Genomic DNA, 21657 nt, shown 5'->3' with positions numbered 1-21657 from the left:
CCAGTACCACACCATCGAAGTGATAGTCTTATAGTCTTATATGACTAAGAATATTCAGCCTTAGGCAAAAACATTCTTTTTTTTTTGCCTGAACTCTGGGCCTGGGCGCTGTCCCTAAGCTCTCCGGCTCAAGGCTAGGGCTCTACCACTTGTGGCATAGCATCACTTCCGGCTTTTTCTGCTTATGTGGTGCTGAGGAATCGAACCCGGAGCCTCATGCATGCAGGGCAAGCACTCTACCACCAAGCCACTATCCCAGCCCCTTGGCAAAAATATTCTTAAAATTGCTTTTTAAAAGCTCTATCCAATGTGAGGGGTTTTTTGGAGGGGGGAGAGACATCTCGATAAAAATACCAAATGTTTCCACCTTCCCCAATAGCATCATATCCCATAATGTGTTAGCCAATACTTAAAGATTGGCCACAATGGCTTTCAAAGAAAAGAACCCAATGCTATTCTTAACATCCTTGAACACTTCTAAAAAGGTCCTTCCGGCTTATGAACTCATGGCAGTTTCCTCACAATTGTATACTTATCCTGTTCCACTGTCTCTCCTGGTCTCTGACAAACGCATTTACACACCATCTCTCTTTCCTATTTTGCTTGATACATTGCTAAAAATATAAAGGAAAAAGTTACAAACCTAATCTCCTCTCTCCCATAGCAACAATAAAATTACTAATTAGCAAGATAAAGAAAGATGGAAAGCAACATGCTCCTGCTCCGTGTGGTAAAAGTAATCCATTGGTTGCCCATAAAGACAAATTCTCAAACCTATATCTTGATATAAAAGGAACGAAAAACCTGTCAATGAACACACTGTAGAGTTTATAGCTTCTACAAGATAAATTGGCCTTCAGCCTAAATTCTGCCAAGCTTAACACTGTTGTTGAAACGAACCAATAATCTAATTTCCTTTGCGATGATTTGGCTAAGATGAGGAATATTTGAACAAAATTATTTGGGGAAGTATTTTTTTCACCACAGGTGAAAAAAAAGTATGAAGAATAAGAAGCAGTTTAGTCAAATAAAACTTACTAATACTGAAATAGTTCCAAGTTCTCCAGATTCCAAAGAAAAAGGTTGACTTTTTTTTCCCAAAGTTTTTCTCTGACTTACACATCATTCATCCAAACATTGTTGCATTTTTTTTCAATGGTGTTAAACATACAAACCATGCAAGCTGGGTACTTGGGGGAAGTAAAGCAAATTGCTCAGTAGTTCTAAGATAAAAGACAATGGTAAGAACCTTAGAGTGCACGATTTGTTCCAGTCATTAAACACACAGGAAATAAGATTTTCTAGTTAGAAAACCAATTCACAAAGGGCAATGACTTCATTACAGCAAAGAAAACCTTATTAAAACACACAACACTCAATTGTAAAGAAAACGAGTACTGCATGGGCTCGGGAGAGGGAAGAGAAGAACGTGGCACGCACGGCTCGAATACGTGCTCCCGACCGTTCCGAGGCGTTCTTGGGGTGTAGCACAGCCAGGACCTCCGTACCCAAAGCGGCAGGTGCAAATGCCGAGACCACTTTCCCCGGAGGGGCTACCCCCGGGCCGTCCACACCAAGCGTCGGGAACGAACCACAGGCCGCCCGGGACGGCCCGCCAGCCTCGCGCCCGGGTCCCGCCGCCTGACCTTGGGCGCGGAGTCCCATCCAACTCGCGCCCCGGCCGTCCGCGCCACGAGGACGCGAGCGGACATCACCCGCACGGCGCGAGGCCCACCTGGACGGGCCCGGGGCGGAAGCGCGCTCACGCTCCAGGAGGGGATGCCCGCGGGCACGCGCCCCGGGGTCGCCGCCGGGAATCCCGGACAGCTGGCCGGCACGTCCACAGAGGCACAGGGAGGGGGAGGGCCGCAGGGGGGAGGGAGAAAAGAGAAGTGGAGGGAGAAAAAGAGGGAAGGAGAAAAGGGAGGAGAGAGAGGGCGAGAGAAGGAGGGAGGGCCAGAGGAGGAGGGAGGGCGGGCAAGAGAGGAGGGAGGGCGCGCCCGCAGTCCCCGGCGGGAACCCCCGCCCCGGTGGCCGGGCTGAGGCGGGGACCCGCACCGCGCGCCGCCGGAGCCGGACGCCGCCCGCCCGCGCAGGTGAGCCGGCCGCGCCCAGGTACCGCGCTGGGCGGCGGGGCGCGACCCCGCACTCGCCCGGCCGCCGCCACGCCGCTCCCGGAGCCCCCGCCGCCCCGCGCGTCCGGCCTCACCCCCTCCACCTGCCCCAGCCCCTGCACGTCCGCACGTCTCACGCCCCTCTTTACCGCGGCCTCGGCCCGGAACACCGGCGCCGCCGCGGTCCCGGCTCCCACAGGCACCCGGCTGCCGGGAGCGGCGCCCACGACGGCCCGCCCGCGCACTGCGCACGCGCGCACGCGCCGCCTCAGCCCCCAGACGGCCGCTGAGATTCCCGGGCGGACACTCCCAGCCCCGGCGAAACTACAAGTCCCAAGAGGCCGCGCGCGTGCCCGGCGGCGTGGCGGGCCCCGGGATTCGAGCGTCTTCCTGGTTCCAGGGCGGCGATCCGGAACGCGCCGGGTGGGCGGGACGCGCGCAGAGCTCTGGGGGCCCCTGCGCCGTGCTGCATCCTGGGATTCGTAGTTTTCGAGAACCACGAGGCTTAGCTGCGAAGTGGAACTCCGAGTTCTCTGATGTCATCACCCACAGCTGCAAGCTCCAAGTATCTTTAACAATAAGCCGGGTTCCTATGCAGAGAACTTGTTTGCTAGCTGTTATAGTCTGTCCAGGAGGTAGGACTTCGTAGGTGCAGCGTGACCCGGAGTAAAGCCCTTTTTTTCTTTCGCGCTAGGTTTTTCCGCTCCTGTTTTTTCCTACAGATGGAGCTCCACCTCCTTAGAATTGGTGTTGACAGGACCAGAGGCTAAGTCCAGACATTTAGAGAAAGACTTGGGAATGCTTTCGGGACTGTTACGTTCTCGTAAATACTTAGGAATGTCTAACGTATTTGTGGATCAGGTTCAGTGCGTCAAGGACCTGCCCTCATTGTAGCCTGTGTTCTATAGGGCGAGCTAGCGCCTAAGTTACACTACCGAGTTCCCGAGAGAGGGGCAGAGGACACGTCCTCGGAGAGGGTGCTCAGGAAAAGGCCTCTGAAGAAGTGATACTTGACAGAAACCTGAAGAATGAGAAATATTCAGACATGCAAAGGGCTGGAAAAGAATCACATACCACACTTTTCGTAGGGCTTGCATTTGATTCTCCAATATTTGTTCCCTTTGTGTCCTTTCTTCTCCCTGAACACCATCACACCCTCCCGCCTTCAAAATCTTTATCAACACTTTTCAAAACCCCCTGCCTATGTGAAGATGTACGTGATACTAGCGATGTCTAGAAGTAGGACATACAGTTCTCAGCGCTGGATAAACAGGTGGATTAGTGGGGAACCCCGTGGAACACTCCTGTGCTGGCTCTGATTGTTCCCCTTCTGCTGCTTGTCTTTCAAACTGATTGTTATGGTATCTTCTGAAAAACCTCAGCTGTACAGCCTGCTGGCACCTCTCTCTTCTTCCGGGTCTCCTTTTCCTTGTTTCTGTAATGGTTGAAAGGCTTTGGACCTACCAGTCTATGAAGTAGCCAGAGCACTCTGTTTCCGTCACTCACTGAGTTGGGTTTTATTGATTTAACTGGTGTGTAGCTGACATTTAAAAATAAAAGTTTACACCTAAAAATCCAGATGTCACCTCTGATTTGGCTAGGCATTTTGGGCTGGCTTTTCCTGGCTTGAAGGTCTGGAAGAAGTCCTCATCTTTTGAGCTCTAGAGCCCTAGAAAATTCCATTGGAGAGATTTGAGACATACAAAACAGACATTTCCTGTTTGTCTGTAGTTCAAATTTAACATCTTTTATTCAATCTGAAAACCCTAGCCCTGAAATCAGACCACTGAAGCAGTGAGCCTCTGAGTTCTTCCTACCTGGAACCATTAGTCACCATTGGGCCAAATAGTGTGAAATTATTCCTTTGCTCTATTTTTTTTCTTTGCAGAATGAATCCTAAAGTTTGTCTGACTTTGAAAGTCAAGTCTATACACAATGAGGAAAGCCATAGAGGTGACTTGATTTGTCCAGAGATGTACAACAAAGTAATCCCAGTAATCCCAACAAAGTAATCGAAGTTGAGATATAGCAAGAACTGGCTATATCTCCTGATCTGCCAAGAAGTGCAGAGAAGAAGAAGACGGAGGAGGAGGAGGAGGAGGAGGAGGAGGAGGAGGAGGAGGAGGAGGAGGAGGAGGAGGAGGAGGAAGGGGAGGGGGGGGCAGGAGGGGGAGGGGCCGGATAGGGAGAGGAAGAAGAAAAGAAAAACCCAAAGTTCTCTGCTTTTCCTCAGGATTTTTTTGGATGGATAGATTTATTATATAACAGTTCTTTCAGTGTTATTTAAAGAAAAAAAAAGTATGTGGAATATTCCCCTGTTGAAATTACAGCCTGAGCAAACCAAGAACAGTCAAGGCCCACTGAGGGCACTGAAGTGTGCTGGAATATTCCATGAATCCTGTCAAGAACAAAGGAATAGGAATTCAAGTATATGAGACATTATCAGGTAAGTTATTTTGATGTTCTGCTTCAAAAAATATTTCTTGATCTCTTTCTGCATATTTAGTGCTAGGTCCTAGATCCTTCCAAAAGATATCTGTCCTTTTAAAATAAAATGAAGTAAAGCAATGTAAAGAAGTCATGTAACTGATCGAAAGGCATACATTACTGGGCTCTTACTCTCTCTCTCTGATACAGTATTTGTCTTCTCTCCCTCTATGAATACTTCCCTGCTTTATTTTTTCTCATGAACAGTAGTCACATATTACTTACTAAATGTGAATATAAAATCACACATTTGTCTTGTTTATTTTTCTCATCCTACTAGAATCCCTACACACAGAGAGAATTTTTTTCAGTCATTGTTGTATTCTTAATGCCTTGAACACAAACATCTGCTGAATGAAGAATTTCACAAGCACTCTTTATAGACAGAGTGAGACACCGAACAGAAGAAGCAATTCCAGAGGTAAACCCCTACCAAACTAGAAATCAAAGCTAAAGTAGGACAAGAATTAAACATGAACTGAACACTCCTTGAACCCAGCATGGTTCTTCTGTATCCTCTGCAGAAACCAAGCAGCAGAGAGTTAAAAACAGCTCTTCCCTTTTCCATGGCATAAAAGTAAAACCAGAACCAGGGAAAAGAAGTAACCTGGGCTTACTTCTGTGGCTGGATTTCCAGCAGGAGACAGAGGCTGGCTCTAGGCCACGCCCACGCACCTGGCAACAACCTAGTGAGAGAGGATAGTTCCCAATAATTACCCAGGGCTGGCTAAATGAAGGGACCTGCCCAGACTACAAATGAGGTACGTGGAGTCTCCTGGAGATGACTCTCGAAACCCAGGGTTAGGCACAATCCTCCACCTCCAGGAAAGAGTGGGAATGACAGCAAGATTTCCTTATAGCTCCTTCATGAGGCCCACAAAGGGGAAAGAAAAGAGAACTGGGAAGATGATGGCCTCCAAGATCTGTAGAAGGCAGAATTGAGATCATTCCTGCTTTCTAATCCTCGGGCAACAAGAATAGGATCCTAACTCTGAACATCTGGATTCATGTGATATAAAATCACCATAAAGCCACTGGAGCCCTGAAAGTCCCCAACAACCCCATGATCTGGGAGGCCAGGGAGATTCCAGCGGCATCAGACTTCTTGGTTAGCTCATACTCTAATTATTCTGCCCACATAAGGCAGTTCTGGGATATTACTAAGCTGTATAATTGAGGAGCACTGAGTGACCGCTATCGTCGGAACATGTGGCCTCTTGCTCCAGTGTGTCTTCCACACTTGAACAGAAAGGTTTTCTGAAGTGAAATAGATCATCTATATTGCTGAATGGCTAGGTAAAAATGGGGGGCATGCTAGAAGATGACAGCTCTTTCCAAATAAAGTTGGGGGAGGCTAGGAGGAGGATTCCATCTCGACTTCATAAATATCTCCCCTTGTGGGAATTGCTTGTCAGATCCTGGACACTTAACTGTCTAACTCCAGCCAAACTCCCGCTTCAGTCATTTCTCTCACCCATCTTGGCTTTTGCCAGAAGAGATCATTCACATCCCACACAATCAGTGTCTCAAATGGTCCAGACGCCTGGCTGTGTGCTATCCTCTGACCACCAAGGAACAGAGACACAAGAATTGCACCTTATACCCTGAGACTCTGCTTGACAAAGGCTCCGCCTCAGGTAAGGAAGGCAAAGCACCCCAGGGAAGGAAGGCACCCCAGGGAATCAAGGTATCCCAGAGACGGAAGACACAGGCCAGAGCTCTGGAATCCATCAGTATTGAGCAGCTGAATGATGCTGGGAACATTTCCTCATCTGGAAGATGGAGATGAAAACAGGCTCATTTCCAGTCTTAAATAATCATGGAACGTTCTGGCACATGAAGGGCACCATTGACATTGGTGATACTATTATCAACTCCTGAGCCTGCCTGAACAGGGCAATAGGTAACACATGCAGAATATCTACCCAGGGAGGTCAGTGGTGTGGTTCTAGAATTCCTTTAACTACTGTGGATCTCATACGTGGCCACGGGACAGCATGGGGTGGTCAGGATGGCTAGAAAGGGGAACCATGTGGATCTGGCCTTTCAGAAATAAGAGTTCTGCCTTGGAAGGTCTCAGGTCACTGGTCTAAAGGACTAGGATTGCAGTTTGGCTCGTGTACATTGCCTCCTCTTTCTTGGCCACAAAAAATGAATCTAAATTGACAAAGGTAGACAGACAAGGGCAGGACTGTGGTAGCTTCATCATTTCTAGTCCTCCCTGTTTCCCTAAGGAAATACTTCACTTTTATCTTAAAACTCCCAGGTTGCTTTCCTCCCCTTACAACTGTCCTATCCCCTGTGAGTGACAGAGTCAGCTCTAAAAATAAACATGCCTTTTCTGCACCCCTCTGCATGTAAATACATCTTTGTTCCCAAATGGCATTTAATAACTGTACTTTATAGTGAAACAAAAGCTGTAATCAGAGCTCAACAATGGAAGCTGCAGTCAGCGCTTAGCAAGACTCAGAATTCCCATGGTGATCCCTCACCCCACCCCGCATCTGCAGCTGTGAGAACCACAAGTATCAAGCATGAATTCCATTCACAATTATTCGCCCAGTCCCACTGTGGTGTATTTGAATCGCAGCTTTCCTGTCTCTTCAGCGGGGCTTTTGAAGGGCTGAGAGGGGGATGTCATGCCTGGACTCCAGCCAAGAGCAGGTGTACACACAGGGCCTTGGCTACAAGAAGCCTGAGCACTGTCCTGGCTACAGAGACACACTCTCCCAAAGCGGGAGGCTTCAGCACCCTTCCCTGCACTAACACTTCATGCTAGAATTCCTTCAGATAAAAGAAAGCTCAGCACCGACTTCCGGAGGCGACACCTGCAGTTTGTGCGTTCCAGGATAAGCCCAGCAGCTGGCCTCTGCACCAAGTCCTGGAACTTTGGAGACAGAAGGTCTTTAAGAGGAATTATGGAAATGAGTAGGGGTCAGGGTCTGCTGAGCGTTATAGTCATTGGGGCTGCTTTTGAAAAAAAAAATCCAATCAGAATCTCTGGTCCTGCATTGTACTCCTAAGCTGCCATGTTGAATTGAAACCCCTTTGTACAGTTACTTAAAGGTTATAATTTTAAAAGGAATCTCTGACCAGGCATGGGTGGCTTACGTCTGTAATCCTAGCTACTCTACAGGCTGAGATCTGAGGATCACAGTTCAAGGCCAACCCAGGCAAGAATGTCCATGAACTCTTATCTCCAATTAAATACCAACAAACGAGAAGGAAGTTGTGGCTCAAATGGTAAAGTTCTAGCCTTAGCAAAAAAAAAAGCTTGGGGACAGTGCCCAGGCCCAGAGTTCAAGCCTCAGCAATGCTCTTCCCGCCTCACCCCCAACACACACAGAGTCTCTGGTCCTAGGAAGTAGCATGGCTTTTTTTTTTTTTTTTTTTTTTTGTCAGTCATGGGGCTTGAACTCAGGGCCTGGGTACTGTCCCTCAGCTCTTCTGCTCAAGGCAAGTGCTCTACCACTTGAGCCACAGCGCCACTTCCCATTTTCTGGTGGTTTATTGGAGATAGAAGTCTCACAGATTTTCCTGCCTGGGCTGGCTTTAAACCTCAATCCTCAGATCTCAGCCTCCTGAGTGGCTAGGACTACAGGTGTGAGCCACTGGCGTTCAGCAGCATTACTATTTTCTAATTGCTTTTTATTTTGTTTTGAGGTATAACCTAAAATATATTTCATATAGCTCTCATCCATATAATGTATATATAGTATATGTACTGTACATATACATAGACATCTACAGTCTATATGTATGACCACCTCTACAAGGCCTTCCCTGACAGGCAGAGGCATCTGCTCTTCTGACTTGCATCATCAAAGATCACTTTTGCCTGTTTTGAACTCCATGTATTTGTAGTAGCAGAGTGTATTATGTACTCCTTTTATCTATGTACTTTGTTATCTATAAAATGTGTCTGTTAATGTGTGGTACATACTGTGTAATATTGCATTTTGTGAACAAAGCACAATTTACCTAACTTTTTAAACTGATGGATATTTGAGTTTCCAGTTTGGGATTATTATGAATAGTTTCTTAGATGCACTTGTGCAACTCTTTTGGTGGCTAGCAGATGGTGTTGGTGGATCACCGACTGAGTACATTTAATTTCATAAGAATTTCACTCCTATTAGCACTACCTAAGAATTCTGGTTACTCATTCCCACCAGCTTTGGTATGGTTCACTTTTCTGGCAAGTATGTAATGAAATCTCATTGTGGTGTCAGTAGCTCTGAGTGTGTGTGTGTGTGTGTGTGTGTGTGTGTGTGTGTGTGTGTGTGTGTGTGTGTGTGTGTGTGTGTGGTGTGGGGTGTGTGTGTGTGTGTGTGTGTGTGTGTGTGTGTGTGTGTGTGTGTGTGCTGGTCCTAGGGCTTGAACTCAGGGCCTGAGCAATGTCCCTGAGTGTTGCGCAAGTCCAATTATCTACCACTTGAGCCACAGCTCCACTCCCAGCTTTTCTGGTGAGTAATTGGAGATAAGAGTCTCATGGATTTTCCTGCCTGAGCTGGTGTCAAACCCTGGTTCTCAAATCTCAGCCTCTTGAGTAGCTAGGATTATAGGCATGAACCACAAGCTTCCCTTAGTGTCAGTAGGTTTGCAAAATCTTTGGGTGAGTCTAATGCACACCCAATGCTGAGATCCAGGCCCCAGCTGTTTTGCTTTATAGGAAGAAACTGGTAAGGGAAATAAAGAGCCAAAATCAAACGTGGCACTCCCTAGTCCTGGTCCAGGGCCTCTTCCCCATGACCCACTCACTGTTGCTTGGATTCCTCTGTTTTCCTCTCAGAATTACAGCAGCAACTTGGTATGACTGCAGCCTAGCAGAACCACCAGGAGGAAGCAGGAGAAATGGGTGGAGCTCTTCAAGCTGTCGTCTGGGACGGTAAGAGTACCACCAGCCAAGAGCAGAGAAAGCTCCCAGCTATTCTTAGTCCATGGAAAGTCAGAAAGACAGTCAAGGGCATCGTGGGTATTTCCCTGCAGAACCAGTCTCCTCTTATAGTCTCATTACAGTCCACCGCCTCCCCGTCAGTAAAGAGAGGACTAGCTTCCTCCTTGAATTCCTTCTTCTCTCATCCTGTTCCATACCCAGTGAATGACAATTGTTGTTGATCCTGACTCCTTCTTAGGTAAATGTATAAAAACAACCCTCCCAACCTGGGTCTAGCCCTACACTAGAAAATATGCTCTCTCCCCTAGCCATAAAAGAAATGCAAATCAAAACAACATTGAGATATCACCTCACTCCAGTTAGAACGGCAAAAATCAAGAACTCTAACAACAACAGATGCTGGAGGGGATGTGGACAGAAAGGAACCTTACTTCATTGTTGGTGGGAATGTAAACTTGTTCAACCACTTTGGAAAGTAGTATGGAGGTTCCTCAAAAGACTTCACATAGAGCTCCCCTATGACCCAGCAATCCCACTTTTGGGCATTTACCCAAATGTTTGCAAACAAGACCACACTAAAGCTACCAGCACAACTATGTTTATTGCAGCATTATTTACCATAGCTAAGATATGGAACCAACCCAGATGCCCCTCAGTAGATGAATGGATCAAGAAAATGTGGTATATATACACAATGGAATTCTATGCCTCCATCAGAAAGAATGACATTGCCCCATTTGTTAGGAAATGGAAAAACTTGGAAAAAATTATATGAAGTGAAGTAAGCCAGGCCCAAAGAAACATAGGTCCCATGGTTTCCCTTATTTGTAATATCTAGTATATGTATGAGTCAAGCGGAAAAGGTCAGATAATGTGAGGTCAGGAAAATGGACCCTTAGATATGTATTTTAATGTTTTGTTCTTTCATGCATGTGTTTCTAACGCATTTATAAGATTATCTCTTTGTTGCTTTGTATGTCCCTCCCCCACAGTATAACCCCTGCTTTCACTATATTTGATGTCAGTATAACTTGTGGAGGAGATGGGGAAAAACCAGTTGTTTAAGGATACAGGTGGACCTGTTGCAACAATGAGAAGTACAAGTTGTCATGTCCAAAACGAGCTTTACAACGTCAGTGCGGGGGGGGGGGGGGGGGGGAAGGAGAAGGATTGGGATGGGGGGGAGGGGGGAGGCTGGGAAGGGATGTGAAGGGTAAACAAAGGAGGAGGCTGCAATGCTTGGTAAGAAATGTACGCATTATCCTGCCCATGTAATTGTAACTCCTCTGTACAGTATGTTCACAAATAAAATTAAATTAAATTTTAAAAAAATGAACTAGAAAAAAAAAAAGAAAATATGCTCTCTCCAGAGCATTTTTTTTTTCACTTACAAAACAGATTGAAGCACCATCGAGCTTAAAAGCCTCCCAATTGCCTCTGAATAAGCTCTGGAGTTTTTTAGCATAACTTTTCCCTGAACTCTGAGCCTTCATAGGCTTTGCTCCAATCTAATGCAATGCAGGCAAGTCCTATGCTAGACATCAGCTAGAGTGCAACTGAAATACAGTAAATCCCACATATATAAAGAACGAAACTTGTAAGTTGTGTCCTATAAATACACCTGTAAAATCATGACAACGATCAAACTAATGAACCTATCTATCACCCCTAAAAGTTTAAAAAGAATCCTTCTACCTCTTCCTCATCCTCCTTCCCCCCATCCCAGCTTCTACTGTTGGTCTGTTTTCTGTTGTAATAAATTTATTTACATTTTCTAGAACTTTCTAGAAACTGGAAACTTTCAATCCCTATTGAGGGTGACCATGGGAAAAATCTGGTTTGGGGAGTAGGCTGGCAGACTAGGGGCAAGCTTCGGGCCTGGAAGTGATTGGATATCATGACAAATATCCTGAAAAGGAAATAGAATGGAATTAAATAATTTACTGCCCCATGATCCTGGTCTCTCAATTGCTACTTGTTTCCCAGCGGGGTATTTTGAGCTGCCCAAGAAGCTGGCTAGAAGAAGTCATTCTGAAATTCATTGCAGAAATTCTTTTCTCTGATGTCTCTCTTTTCTTTCTTTCTTTCTTGTCAATTAGGTTCTCAAGCCAATATGGTACCCAAATCCCACCACTCTACTCAGAAAGCCTAACACCCTGGATCAACGTATCTGCCCAGATCTAGAGTATGTTTTTGTTATAAAGAGATGATAAGTATTGCATAGGAAAACTGCTTTACAAATATCTGACCCTGCCAGGAGTTGTAATCCTAGCTACTCAGGAGGTTGAGATTTGAGGATTGTGGTTTGAACAGGAAAGCCCCTGAGATTCATCTCCAATTAACCACCTAAAAACTAGAAGTTCAGGGACAGGGCCTAGGTCCAGAATTAAAGCCCCCGTGATATGTATGTATGTATGTATATATATATATATATATATATATATATATATATATATATATATATATATATATATAAAGAAAGAAAAAGAAAGAAATCTGACCTTTTACAAAAACTATATAGTCTAAGTAAAAAACAAATTTAAATTCACAGTGCTACTGTAGAAGAATGGTTGTTGGTGTTAAACAGACCTGAGTTCAATTCTGCTGTTTGCTAGGTCTGTGATTTGAGCTGCTAGCTGAAATACATTGGGCTTTAGCTGCCTCATTGGACATATGACCCTCCTGCAGCAGAGAGGTTATGCAGATGGGGCTTAGTACCTAGAAGTGCTTAATAAGTGGTTCTTACAATGGTGTCTACTGAGCCATTTCAGGAGACACGCCCTCCCTCATGCTAACCCGGTTCCTCGTTCATCATCTTTGCTACCAAACAACAAATGAGGTTCTCTCTGGAAGCTCTCCTGCTTATCCTGAAATGCCCTCTTGTACTTCATTCTGGTGCCCACATGCCACTTGCCAGACTGTTTGTTTTGGATTCAGGAGACGAACTGGGGAGTGGCGGGCCTGCCCGTGCGATTCCTTGAAACGAAAGTTGTTCCCTGAGTCATTGCGGGGAGAAGCCACTGGATTAGGTACCAACACAGACAAGTCAGAAGTAGACCAGGGAGCAGAGTGACAGGGACAGAGGACCCGTAAACCAGGTAAAGGAGGAGGGCTATCCTGCAGAAATGAAGAGGGGCTACTGAAAGATTTCAAGAAAGAGAGAAGGATCAGGCCTGTGGGGTAGATGTATTCTCTTGGGTCTTGAGCAGTTTCTCCAGGAGTGAAGGCCCCGCCCATACTCCCGCCTCTCCATCCTTTGCCCAGTGAAGGTGTCCTCCTCAGACCAAACCCAAGCAGACTCAGCATTTCTGCCTCCTTTGGAATGCTCTCCCCTGGCCATAAATGCTCTGCCATCCTTTAAACCTAGCTGGGCTCTGCCCTCTCTAGAAACCCTTCCCTGCACCTCCCCCACACCCCACACTCAAAGCTCCCCAGCTCTGGAACCCAGGGTTCTTTCCTACATAGCTATGGCCAGAGTCACTTCAAACTTGCTCCTCCTACCTCACCCCTATACAGTGAATTATTGGAGCACATAATGCTGTGAAAAGAGCAAAACTTCCGCAGTGACAAGTCCCATGTGTAAGTCCAGATTCCACCCTTAGCAGCTGTGTATGAGCAACACTTTCCCCATTGGCTTAGTTGGGTGAAACAATGCATCTCCTAGGACTGTGTTAAGTAGCAAGGAAATGTAAAAGCACTCTGTAAATAATGATATTAAACAAAAGCTGGAAAAGGCCTGGCTGAAGCACCAGGAAGAGCTAGCATGGAACCCTGGCTCTGTGTCCAACTGGTTGACAGTATCCTCCAGCCTCTCTGGGCTTATTTTCCTTCTCTGTGGGTGGGAAGCTAAGTACCTGTCTTTGGCACTAATGTGCCAGCCAAGTAAGTTAAGAGGTCAGTAGATAGGTTACTATCTGACACATATTAACCTGGCAATGGAGTTAATTCCCTTCCCTTTTTCACTGTCAAAAGGTAGAGCCTTGGACTTTGTACTCCATGAGTATTTCTTTCTTATTTTCCCCCCCAATCCTGAAGCTTGAACTCAGGGCCTGGGCACTGTCTCAGGTCCTTTCTGTGCTCAAGGCTAGCACTCTACCACTTGAACCACAGTGCCACTTCAGGATTTTTCTGTTTATGTGGTACTGAGGAATTGAACTCAGGGCTTCATGCATGCTAGTCAAGCACTCTACAGTGGAGCCATATTCCTAACCCAGCACAAGTATTTCTTGATTGTATGGCTAACTTAATTACTGACTGACCAAATGAAAGGATAGAAGGATGAGTGGGTGTCCAGATGAATGGATAGGTAGTTATATAGACAGAGAGATAGGTGAGTGGATGGATGGATAGGCAAGAGGATGAAAGTTAGAGGAATAGATGAACGGGTAGGTAGAGAGAGATTTGTGGATCGAATTGGCTAGAACATGAATCAATGAATGGATAACAAAGTTGACAGCTGAATAATATCAAGGAACCGATAAGTATCTGAATGAATGAACAATGTCTGGAGAGACAGATGACTAAAGGAATGACAGGAGGCCATGACTTTTCCCTACTTCCCAGAGGCAAGCCTTCTGACAGACCTTTGTGATATGAGGAAAGCATTGGTTACCATCAAGGTCTTAGTGGCAGATAGATGTCTCTGTCAGGCAACCAGGGTAACTAAGTTCCTAAAGAGGCAGACTTGGGCTCCTTTGCAAGTATATCTGGGTGGATATTGGCAACACAGGCCAAGGTTCCGGGGCTACTACGTGGACTTGAGGAAGTGACTGCTCTGGGATGAAGGTGGTCAGCTGTGGCAGAATACAAATGAAGATGCCCAATGTAGAAAGAGACTCTCCCGAGGGCTCAGCGTGGCAGCAGAGACTAGGCAAAGCTGCGTTTGCTGGTACTCCCTCCTTTTCTACAGGATATAAGTGTGCCCCACTTCCAGCTCAACTCAGGCTGCTAGTCTGTGCTATAGCTAAGCCTTCCAGAAGATTCTCACTCAGGCTCAAGTTTGAGAGCCATTGCTCTACATGATGCCATGGGTGTGGCTGGATTCTTGCTCTCACTGTTTCACAGCCAAGTCATAAGTAACCCTTCCCAAGGACCAAAGAGAAGGCGCAGTGCCACAGGTGAGGGAGCCCTGAAGCCAGGTGGACCACATGTTCCAGTCCCAGCTCTTCTCTCAACTAGCTTCACCTCCTGGAGAACACTGGCTCTAGGAGTCCAATTGTCTGAATCTGTGAAGTGCTACCTAAGAGAGTCGTTGGAGATGATCCCTTGAGATTCTAATAAGGTAGTAGGAGATGATTGCTTGGGAGCCTGCTGTGTACTACATATGCAAACGGTCCACCAAGACCATTGTACAAATTCATTGCAGTCAATACTTCTTTGCAATCATGGTACAAGTATTCTTCCTGTGTCTCCGATCTCACATGACAGTAAGGATTCTTGTCACTGGCTGCAGATTCATATACCAAGGAAGAAAGAACACTTTGAGAATTCCAGCCCTGCACAAACAAACAAGCATCTATCCACTCATCTCAGTGTGCTCCAGGAGCTGGTACCATGCATCATTCATCCTCCATAGGATGTGTGCAGAAGAAAAGGAGAGTAGGTAGTAAGCATTCAAGAACATTTAGAAGCAGTCCCAGTGTTCCGATGTTGCCACTTATACCGATGTGTGCTAAGTGAACTCGAATTTTGTAAGTCTTTGTTTTCCTGGTGAGTCATTTCACAGAAGTGTCATTCCGAGATGGACTGGGGACAAACTTGGACCCTGACATATGCAAGCATTGCCTCTGAAGTCCATGAGGGTTCCCAGACGCTTGCAAGGCCGGGTGCTGGTGGCTCACACCTGGAATCCTAAATTACTCAGGAGGCTGATATTTGGAGGATGGAGGCTCAAAGTCAGTCTAAGCAGAAGAGTCCAAGAGACTCTATCTCCAACATAACAAGCAAAAAGCTCGAGGTATGGTTCACCTGAGAGAGCAAGCAAGTCTAGCAAACCTGAGGCCTTGAGTTCAAGCCCCAGTACTGGGAAACAAACAAACCACCCTTGGGGACTAGGAAGACTGGCTTCCAGAATCAGCCTTGTGTAAGCAAAGAGCTTCTCTGCCTTTCTCTGCCCCTCTTTTGCCCTGCCAGCCCTTCTCACTCTTGGCTCTACAACTTTTGACATTCTAGAATGACTTGAGATATCCTTTCTGGGAAAGATGTTTAGAGGGAAACATACATTAATGCTAAGATCTCTTTTTTTGTACATGTTTCCAAGCACTGGACAACCACAAGGAACTTCCCAAGGGATCCTTAATCCCCACCTAGAGCAGCCAAGCAAGAGAGGGGGTAAGAGGCAGAGCTGGGGCAAGGTGGGAATACACAGTCTGTGCCAATTCCATACGAGAAGAAAGACCAAGGAAGAGAAGGAGAGAAGAGAAAGACACCAGAAGACCTTAGCACTTTCGAAAGGGAGTCTATCCTTTGACAGGAACACCAGGTGGGCTTTTCCAGCATTTTCCATTGACCCCCTCAGCCTGCCACAATGGAAAAATCCTTCCTTGCCTTCCTGTGCCTCTTCCAGTTGGCTAGTTTGGGAGATTTTCCAGCTCAGTGAGCCGATCTGAATGATGTCTGCGTGTGGCTCTCAAGTCCCAAACCTCACCACCTCTGTGCTCAGAGGCATTGGCTAATTAATTAGGCGACCTTTTCTGAGTGCCATGCGCTGTGGTGCATTATGAGTGTAATTGTGAGTGTAGACATTCCCCAGGCAAACAGCCAAAGCTTCTGCTATAATCAACAAGCCAGCTGCGAGCAAGCTTGGCCCAGACAGCAGCAAACAGTGGGGAGAAAACCCAGTCAGGGTGAGCTGTGCGAGGCCTGCAGCATTCACTGCAGCCTGTGGCTCTTCAGGTAGAGTCACCGTGTGTGCTGCAGAGAGAAACCCAGGAAACTTTCTCCACAAGTGCTTGTGAGCAAACCAGCCAAGCTTGGCAAAAGAGTGAGGTACGGTCATACCTGTACTGTGACCCTAAGGTCAGTGGATCTGTTGGGAAACAGGTGTCCCAGAGAGAAACTCTTGGGGTGCCCACACACACAGACCCTGCCAGTGGCTGGGCACCCATGCATGTTCGTCTGAGTACTAATGGCCTGTTTACAGTGGTGCACCTCGTTTGTTCTCTGGGGGAGCTTCGGAAGAACATTGTGTCCTTGGCTCATGTCTGTTGGTGATGCTGGCTGCCCTTCAGGGTGGCGTTTTTCCATGGCCACCTGGGCACTGACCAATGATGAATGAGCCCTGGTATGTGACGTGTCTACCCACTTTGGTGTCCTACGATGTCACCCCAGTCCCAAAGCAGCAACAGCCCTATGAGTACAAGCTTGAAACGCAATTCCCAGCTCTTCCCACAGAACTAGCTCAAATCTGATGTCCAAGCTGGGTTAGGCAGCAAAAACAATCCAGCCACACAGCTGCTCACACACCTTCTTGGAGGGGTGTGTGTGTGTGTGTGTGTGTGTGTGTGTGTGTGTGTGTGTGTGTGTGTGTGTGTGTGCACTGCCTAAGTAGCTCTCACAAATGGACGCCTGCATGCTGACACCAGGTTCTTTCATCAGGCACACACACCAGTTTCTTCGGCGTCTCTGTATCACTAGCTACGTGACAAGCAAATCCCCCATTTTCAGAGCACTTTGTACAGCAGCCAGTAGCAGTTTTATGTCACCCACTTGACATAAAACATACATTTGTCCTTTTGCAGTTCTGGAGGTCAAAAGATGGAAATCAATTTCACTGGAATAAAGTCGCAGGGTTGGGCAAGGCTCATTCTTTCTGAAACCTCTAGAACCTCTTTCTTGCCTCTTGAAGTTCCAGGGATGGCTTGCATTCCCTGGCTTGTGGCCACATCCCCATCTTTGCTTCTGTTATCACCTCCTGCCTCTCTGGTCTTAGAAAGACCCTTGTGTGTATATCAGGCCCACCTGGATAATCCAGTCATCTCCTCATCTCAGATCACTTGACAGTCACCTCTACAGAGCCCTATTTGTTGTACAAGGCAGAATTAGGACAGGGGTATCTTTGGGGCTCATTATTCTGCCTCCTGTCTATCCCCATTCATTCCCTCATTCTGTCCTCACAATGGCTCTCTTGAGGATCAGAAATCAGAGGCTCAGAAAGGTTAGGTGATTTGCCATAAGTCTCCTCCCAGAAAGTGGCGGGAAGTGGGATGGAATATAAAGCTGTACAATAAGAACCAGGAGTCTAACCCAGCAAGAGAAGAGCAAGGCGCTGTAACCCAAGTCCTGCTGCCTTCCTCTTGGCTTGCTGCTCCTCCAGCACAACACCCAGCAGGCCTTTGTTCCTCTCTCAAGGGTTAGGAGTTGAGTGTTTGCCTGAGTACAAAGGGAACACCTGCAGGCTGTCCTAGTTCAAGAAGTGACCCACATTAGAAGAAAAGAGCCAAGCAGGCCACAGCTGGGTCTAATTTTCCCTCCCTGTCCCAGCTTTTATGGCAGTCCAAGGGTTGTTTGTCCAGCACACTCATGTGGTTTGGTCAATGATTTTCTCAACCTATGAGTTAATAACCTTTCCTATTACCTTACCTAAGGAGATGCCTTGCATCCCAGGATCCAATAGCCAGGGAAGGGAGGAAAGAACCAAAGAATCTCTTTGATACTGAAACAGCCAAAAAAAGGAGGGGTGGTGGTGCTCTAGATCAATACTCAGTTGTTTTGATTGGGAGAATGATGGAAGGGGTGACACTAGTCAAGATGCGTAGTGCTTATAATCTGACATGTTGAATTGAAACCCCTTTGTACACTATTAAAGATAATAAAAAGAAAAAAGAAAACACATGTCTCTAACAACAACAACAATAATACTTACTTTTTTCCCTTTCATTTGTGCCAGTCCTGGGGCCTGAACTCTGGACCTGCGCATTATTCCTTAGCTTTTTCTTTCAAGGGTGGTGCTGTACCACTTAAGCCTTTCTTTCATCTGGGTTGGCTTTGAACCTCGATCTTCAGATCTCAGCCTCCTGAGCAGCTAGAACTACAGGTATGAGTCTCTGGAGCCAACCTCATTTGTTTTAACCAAGGCCCTGCTGATCTGAATTGGTATTGCAGGGGTCAACAAATATTCCACAAGTCCAGGACCCTTCAAGGGCATGCGGATGAACAGCCGCTCCTGCCTGGAACGAAAGCTGCTCAGGCCTCAGTGAGACATGGAGTGACTCAGGCAGCGGCAGCTGAGCAAAACTGGGGAAGAAAGCAATCGGCCGTGCTGCTCAGCGATGCGGAGATAAAGATAGTTAATCACAGAGCCAGAGCCTCACCCGGCCCTTTCTGGTATACTCATGACAGCCTCTGCCTCCAGCTGTCACCCATGCAGCTCTGCAGGCCTGGCTCCCTGCTGTTCGTGGTGTCACATGGAAAATTCCCCCTCTGTCCAGGAGCTCAGAAGCCCATCAGGCCTTGGGATTGGAGGAGAAATGGGTCAGGGGAAGGAATCTCTGGGTGGCTGGGAAACCGGACATCCTGTTGAAGGAAATCAAGGTGAAACTACTTTTGCTTTAGTTCACATGAGCTTTGAGAGTGTGCTTAGCAAATGCACCGGGGAGACTTTCCCCAGGGGCAGTGAGCTAGAGGGGACACTGGGGAAAACAATGAAGTAGGAAGCTCCTGAGGGGGGAAGCAACCATCAAACCCTTTTTTAATACCAGATGGGAGTTGAACTTAACTTTGGATCCACGTGTTTCATAAGATAGGTCTACAATATACAACTTTTAGTGAGATTGTATTTATGTATTTCAAATTTTGATCTTTTTTCTTTTTGATTTCTTTTTTCTGGGGATACTACCACTAGAATGCTTCAACAGTAACGTGCGTGTGTGTGTGTGTGTGTGTGTGTGTGTGTGTGTGTGTGTGTGTGTGCTGGTACTGGAGCTTGAACTCAAGGCCTGTGTACTTTCCCTTAGCTTTTTTTGCTCAAGGCTGATTCTCTACCACTTGAGCCACAGCTCCATGTCCAGCTTCTTTTGCTAGTCCTGGGGCTTGAACTCAGGGCCTAGGCACTGTCCCTGAGCTTATTTTTGCTCAAGGCTAGCACTCTACCACTTTAGCCACAGCACCACTCCTGGCTTTTTTGTTTATGTAGTACTGAGGAATCGAACCCAGGGCTTCATGCATGTTAAGCAAGCACTCTACCATTAAGCCACATTCCCAGCCTCTCCACTTCCAGCTGTGTGTGTGTGTGTGTGTGTGTGTGTGTGTGTGTGTGTGTGTGTGTGTGTGTGTGTGTGTGTGTGTGTGTGTGTACGCATGCGCACCAATAGTCCTGGTGGTTAAACTCAGGGTCTAGGCACTGTCTCTGGCCTAGCACTCTACCACTTGTGCCACAGCTCCACTTTTGGCTTTTTGGTAGCTAACTGGAGATAAGAGTCTCATAGACTTTCTTACCAGGGCTAACTTCAAATTACAATTCTCAGATCTCAGCTTCCTGAGTAGCGAGAATTACAGGTATAAGACACCAGTGCTTGGATTGTTTTTTTTTTTTTTTTTTTTTGCAGTTAATTGGAGGCAGGAGGGACTTTCCTGCTCAGGCTGGCTTAGAACTGTGATTCTCAGATATCAGCCTCCTGAATAACCAGAATGATAGGCATGAGCCACTAGCACCTGGCTACAATAACTTTACATTGTCTAATGCATAGCTATACCCAGTTCTGCCTAGTTCCTGCTGTTAGCCATTCCAAATCATGCTCATATGTTGCTATTTTTATAGCAACACAGGAACACCTTTGTAGCTAAAATATTGACTCTTTTCTAAATTTTGTTTGCATTAGTGAATTTGTTTAATCAAAGGAGGATGCATCTCAATTGTTTCTTGCTGGACAGCAAACCAGGTTGGAATTTAACAGCTTAAAACAATTATTTCTTGTGATCTGGAGAGCTGACTGGAGAAATCCTCTCTGTAGGGTTCCTTCTAGAATCGCTTATGACACCACATTCCATTGGAGGGGCTAGCCTAGAAGCTTCCAGAAGGTCCTCCTCCTGGGTCTGGCCTTTGGTGTTGGTGATTGAGCTCAGACACTTGGTCCTCCTCCATGTGGCCTCTCAGGGTCACAGGACTGGCAGAAGCAAGTGCAAATTCACATGTGGGTATTTCTGCCACATTCTATGGACCACAGCCAGCCAGACTCAAAAAGGAACAGAACAGACTCCATCTCTGGATGGGGGGGAGTGGCAGAGTTCAGAGTGTGGGTCCAGAGCCAAGTGATTCGCAGCAGTCATCACACTGTGCTCCACCGCCGGAGCCAACGTTGGAGCTCTTGGTTAAGATGTAGCCATACTGGCCTCAGCAAGAGACTGTCACCAGCCAGTGTCTTGGAAATATGTTCCTTCCTAGGAGCTGGTGCCGCTACTTCTGATAGCAGAGGGGCTTCCTGCCCCATGGACAAGCACAGTGATCAGAGCAGGCTAAAGGATGGCCCAGGGAAGCGGCTCGTGCTGCTTAGATTTAGACACAACAGGAGCTTCGCTTCGCTTCTCTCCTCAGATCTCAGCCTCCCGAGTAGCTAGGATTACACACATGTGCCAGTATTGAGGCTTGAACTCAGGGCATTCTCCATCAGCATTTTCCAGTTAAGGCTTTACCGTTCGAGCCACATTTCCACTTCTGGCTTTTTGCTGGTTAAATGGAACTAAGAGAGTCTCTTGGATTTTTCTGCCCAGGCTAGGTCTGAATTGTCATCCTCAGATCTCAGCCTCCTGAGTAGCTAAGATGACAGGTGTGAGCCACCGACGCCTGGCCAAATTCCAGCTTTACTGGGTAGAATTCATACAGTGTAAGCTTCACCCATGCAGGTGTGCAGTGCAGAGGTGGCTGGCACATCCACAGCCATCCAACCAGCATGACAGCCAGGTTAAGAATATCATCATCAAGCCAGGCACTGGTGGCTCACACCTGTAATCCTAGCTACTCAGGAGGCTGAGAGCTGAGGATCGCAGTTCAAAGCCAGCCTGGGCAGGAAAGTCCATGAGACTCTTATCTCCAGAAAACCAGAAGTGGTGCTGTGGCTCAAGCAGAAGAGTGCTGGCCTTGAGCTGAAGAGCTGAGGAACAGCACCCAGGCCCAGAGTTCAAGCTCCATGACCACCACCACCAACAACAACAAAAGAATGTCAT

General features: G+C 46.9%; 1 protein-coding gene across 9 annotated transcripts in view; it reads right to left on the bottom strand.

The window, feature by feature from the left end:
• The window catches only part of Plekha1 (pleckstrin homology domain containing A1), a 51345-nt gene extending 48977 nt beyond the window's left edge, over positions 1-2368 (bottom strand). For 8 of the 9 annotated variants that reach the window (XM_069988211.1, XM_069988214.1, XM_069988220.1 and 5 more), the window contains exon 1: positions 2264-2368. The gene's annotated coding sequence lies outside the window, so the exon portion shown is untranslated. Of the gene's footprint in view, positions 1-1735; positions 1872-2263 lie in introns of those variants that run through there. The other variant, XM_069988212.1, reaches the window with a different exon arrangement.
• Positions 2369-21657: the final 19289 nt, after the last annotated feature.

Source organism: Dipodomys merriami, unplaced genomic scaffold, assembly GCF_024711535.1.
Source record: "Dipodomys merriami isolate MVZ:Mamm:240054 unplaced genomic scaffold, mDipMer1.0.p SCAF_35, whole genome shotgun sequence".
Classification (NCBI taxonomy): Eukaryota; Metazoa; Chordata; class Mammalia; order Rodentia; family Heteromyidae; genus Dipodomys; species Dipodomys merriami.
Note: the sequence above shows the minus strand (reverse complement) of the source record. Positions and strands in the feature narration are given on the sequence as shown.